Source organism: Sprattus sprattus (genome assembly GCF_963457725.1).
Source record: "Sprattus sprattus genome assembly, chromosome: 8".
Lineage (NCBI taxonomy): Eukaryota > Metazoa > Chordata > Actinopteri > Clupeiformes > Clupeidae > Sprattus > Sprattus sprattus.
Window position 1 is genome coordinate 17,300,620 of NC_137927.1, and position 5,351 is coordinate 17,305,970.

The window sequence follows — 5,351 nt, forward strand, 5'->3', positions numbered from 1 at the left end:
TTGCAGTACCACACACAGACTGCCCACTGACACGAGGATTCAACTGCCGCGAGAACGACATGCGAAAGCCAATCAGATTCAGAGAAAGAGTTTTCCTTTGTTGACCAATCGGAGAGTGGTACCCACGTGGGGTTCATAGTTTCAGAGCATGTGGATTGGTCTGTAAATATCTGACCTCATATTCGCCATTTTGGATCTAAACAGGTTTCTCCCCGGTCAAACAGCTTACTTTCAACAATGACAATTGTCAACACGAAGACAAATCTCTAAAATATTGTCAGGTGAAATAGATTCTTATAGAGATGATCAACGAGATGTTGGTTATCCTGTAAATAATCTAAATATTGTATAAGGTGTAATTATACAAGATTGTGTGCCAAACATAATGCTAAAGGTCCTCTGCTTGCCTAGATGTTTTTTTGTTTTTGCTTAGAGACAGCACAAATGTCCTTGAATTCAGACTAAATAAAACAAAGTCCTATATTGTTCGCCAAGGTTAGTTCAACCTGCATATATAAATACTGCTGAATCGGTTTGCTCCATTGTAGATTTTCAAACACTGCACCGAAACACACAATCGATGCATGAGTTTCACATCAGGGTAAGGATAGTGCTGTTGCAGTACCATGACTGTGATACAGGAGAGCTAAATTCAAAGTTTTTTATGCGAAGCTTTTGTTTGCCTAGTGTTTTGAACAGAATACCAGTGGAGATCTTTGTCATATTTCTCTCGACTAAATATTTGTCCAGAACCCCAATAGTAGGAGTGGGTTAGTATACAATAAAGGTCAGATTTGTGTTATCGACCCATTACTCCTTTCGTGCTGTCTATAGCCTATGCACCATTGAAGGCACAACATGTCTGCGCCTGAGGAAACCAACCAATCACGTGTCGCTTGCTCTGCTCTCACCCACGTGGGGTACGCCTTCCCCTTCACTGCATTTTCTCCAATGATAACGCAGCAGTGTTGCTGGCTCGTTTGTAATTGGCTAGAAGGAGCAAAGCCTGTCAGTCAGAAACCCATGTTGTCAATCAATACCACGCGGGGTCCAGCGCTGACAAATGCCTGTGCTTCTCAGCCTCCTGCCTGCGAATAGTGCTTGGAATGGCTGCTTAATTAGCTTCGAATGGCTTTTCCTTCCAGCTCAAACAATCTGTCACTACCATGTGGTAAAAAGAGCCTTGCATAAAACAAAGGAGAAAAAAAGCTAGTAGAGGCTAAATATCAGTTTGATTTTTTTTTCAATGAATACATTTGTATTACCGCAAAACAAAGCATTTATTTCGCTCAAACATGGCTCATTGCAGCCAAATGTTTCCGGCTTCATTTGTTTAGGGATTTTTTTGTAAGCAGAACAACATCATTTTAACTATGCTTTAATTTACAGGCTACCTATATCTATGTATCTTAGCCTATACTTATTCATATGTGTCGGTGGTTAACCTTTGTGCCACATGCCTTCATAGGTTACATGGTTGGCTCAGTTGCGCTGTGGCAAAAGACACAGACTGAGGTCAGGAATGCCAACATAGCCTATTAAATTAGGTACGGGTGCCTATTCATACCAGTTTGATTTGGATTAGGGATAGTGAAAACAGTTGTACATATGCAACTGAATATTTTTATGTTGAAGTCTGAAATATATGGGGTGCTGGAACTGATGGAGTATGTGAACTACCTGTTTTCATTCTGAAAAAGAAAGACAACAAATAGGGTTGCTGAGAACCATAGGGGAAGGGAAGGGTTTGTTATCAGATGTAGGCCTAGTATTATACTGCATTCATGTGCTTGCTTGTTGTGAATTCCAAAGTCAGTTCCCCCACCCATCAACCATAGGACAATAGCCACCCATAGCCTATGGCCTACACAGGCTTTCAGAAAAGACACTGTTTTCTAATGAGTTTAATTTTCACTGATGAAGTAAATATGTATTTACAAAAGGTAAGCCTGAATTGGATGTTCTCAAATGTCCTCAGTTTTTTCCAGCTGTTGACAGCTGCAACACTTTTTCATCTCAAAATACTCCTGAAAGGTTATATAATCCAACTTGATTAAATAACTATTTCTCAAAACCACATCAAGGTTCATATTATGTGGTAACTTATATTCTGCCTGGGCTGTACTTTATTAAACCTATTTTGTTTAAGTTGAGTTCAGGGACATTTATTGGATCACCAAAGAACAATCATAAGCCTACATCATAATATATATAGTGTTTTGAAGTGATATGCAATTGATTACTATTTTGTTAAACCTTCAAAAGCCTTTGGATACTCTTCCCGACTGGAAACCTTAGGGATGTTTATATTTAAGGGAGGCTTTAGGGTTATTCTCTTAGGAAAGTAATAAGAAGGATCACTTTCATTCGGCATCTAAAATCATGAACTTTAGAATGCCGTGGGTCGTCTTATTAATGGCAAGTGCAACAACTCCAGAGGTGGAATTGGTTCATTAAGAAATGCTGGGTAGATGAAACTGGAATACAAAAATGGATGAATGGTTCAGAAGTAGACATGTTTACCTGTACTATCTTTGCAAATCAGTTGGGAAGCTGTATTTGAATGGAAACGCGACAAATCACATCTTCACTCATCACGTTTTAGTTGATCTACAGGAACATATGTGAATTTCATTTCAGTTTTGGTTGTGGTCAATCCACAAGCAAGGGTTTTTCAAAGTGCTGCACCATAGTTTGTGGGTTCACCTTGAAGCTGGTGTGAGAAACACAAGAGCTCAGAGGAACTAGCAGCCTAATCTTTCACAGACGACCCTTCACACTCCTCAATAGAAAGTGCTGTGAAAGGCAACAAAGGACTGGGGCTCGCTCCTAGCGGAGGGGCCCTCCACCCATGGAGACCTTCGCACTGTTTATTTACACTGAAACCTCAGTCTCTGTGAAACTTCCACCCCAAGGCATTACATGCAGGGCTATTTGCAGAGGTGGTTTTAATACTTTGCAGGAAGGCAATGGTCTCTCCCTCTTTGCCTACTTTCAACTGGCTAACCATGGGAGCCTTATGGTTACCACCTGCCCTCTTCCCCCCCATACACACACAAAATAAATGTAACAGATGTCTATTTTTGAAGTTTTAGTAGCTGCTACAGGCTCAGGTCCACTTTGTCCTGCTTTTTTGCACCGATGTACCACACTCTTTACAAACTACCATTTCACAGCCAAGTGTTTTGACAAGTGTTATGACAAAAAAAAAAATTAACCAGAGATTTTAGTCACCAAACAAACACACAGATTGAGAGCTAGGATTAAACCCCCCTGTCAGATATCAAACCATTAATTTGAAAGTGTCCCTTGCAAATTTGCACAGATTATGTCTGCAGCCCCCCTCCCGCCGACCCCCAACAAACATACTCTCACTACGGCTGCATGTTGATGAGGCACCAAACACAAGCCAGAGAGATTATCTCCAACTAGTCAAGGAATCGTTTCATTTCACTGTATGCGCACATCCACCCTAGCTTTTCTGTTAGTGGAGCAGAAAATGAGGGCCTTATTTCCGTGATGGGCTGGTATTGTGCAGGGCCGCTCTCTCAGGATTATTGACATGCTTTCATACGTGGTCTCAGTGCTGAAAAGAGACACATTCCAGCCCACAAAGGGCCCACTGTTCTGCCTCGGGATGAATGGGCCAGAGTGTATCAGGGTGACTCGTCAGCCTATAATCAATGCAAACAGGATGAAAGGCGTTATCAAAAGGGACAAATGCAGACATGAGCAGTGTCGCAAAACAAAAAGATGGAGGCTTTGGCAGGAGCCCCAGTCCACAGTGAATGTGGCGAGCGAACGGAGGGAGGGAACGGAGCCAATTACCACTCTGAAATTCTAATTCTCTGACATCAACAGCCACTTAGCAATATCTTGAAAACACAAGGAGTAGCATTGTCTAAGCTCACTTGTTGCCAAGAGATTTAATGTATTTGGAGAATGAAGGTGCCGGATGGATGAAATATGCATATGAACGGCGGCATGCATCTGGATGGGTGCCTCAGTGGTTCACAGCAGGGGCAGTCAGGTTTAACGTGACCAGAGAAAAGCCCATTTGGGAGGGAATCCCCCTCCGAATCCTATCAGGGTGGACGGATTTGCTCTAATCCTCCAATAAAAGAGGCGAAACTCTCTCAGAGAACCTGTGGCCTGTAAGCCTTTAGAAAACACAGCTGCCTTTCAGACCAATTCGTTAAGGCACTACAGGTAAACAGAGAGAAGAGGGAGTACAAGAGATCCTAAGACCTCAACAAAGGGCTCTCTCCCATGTCATTAGAGAAATCAATAGCTATGCCCATTCTGGGTGTGGGCACCACCCTGTCATGAGTATGTGGTCCACTCCATTGGGCAGTTTAATGCATTTACAAGAGAATGGTGGTGAAGGCTTATTCCCTCCAGCTGGGACGATATTCAGAATAAATGTATATTTTTGAGATTTGTTGCTAGATTTCATCAACTCCATATGTTCAGGGGAACAGTCTAGCACTCAGGTGTTCCTCCTTTAATGAGACAAAGTCATTGTTTATTCTCTTAAGACCAATACTGTATTCCCAGGACCCAGGCGATGTATTAGTGGTTGCAAATTGCAGCTGTGTATTATTGAGATATTTATTATAGAGGGCTCGTTTTTTATGCTTTTTTAATGCTTAATGCACATTATGCTTTTTCAGAATGCGCTCTCGCGGTACGTGACTGAAAAGACAAGCGGCCGAGGCTCTTTAGAGGTGGGGTGTTATTTTTGGTGATTGCAATACAAGTGGTGCGCTTTAAAAGCAGGTCAACAAAGAGACCCCTGTCCTCCAAGCTGAGTGTGAAAGTGGTGTGATGTGATAGTGGAGCACCTCTCAGAGCTGCCAGAGACGATACTGTAGTGCCAACCGAGCTATCGCCTGGCAATGTGGAGAGGGGATTGGGTGTGATAGAGCCGACATGCTCTCACTCGACACCCACACACACTCTTCAGAGTTTATCTGCTCCGCGCCGGGCTCTCACAGTGTTGTTCATCACCTGCGAAATGTTGTTTTAAAAAGCCTTCTAGGGCTCCCAAATGAACATTGTTGTTAATGTATTCTTTGGGTGAGGGGGATGGTGGGGTATGGTAAAAAGGAGAACTCAATCACTTTGCAGATACATTTTTAAGAGCTTTCTTTTTAGTAAGCGCAAAACTCCCCACCCCACCCCACCCCCTTCCTCCCTCCTTCCTTTCTGCCTTCCCAGCTCACCTGAGTTTTTCCTGTTTTTCCTCCACGTTGTAAACACTTCAAAGCGCCTCTGGTTAAATTGTCCCTCTGAGGACAATTGAGGCTGCAGGCAGCACAAAGGGCTGTACTTAACGTGTTGCTTTCCCC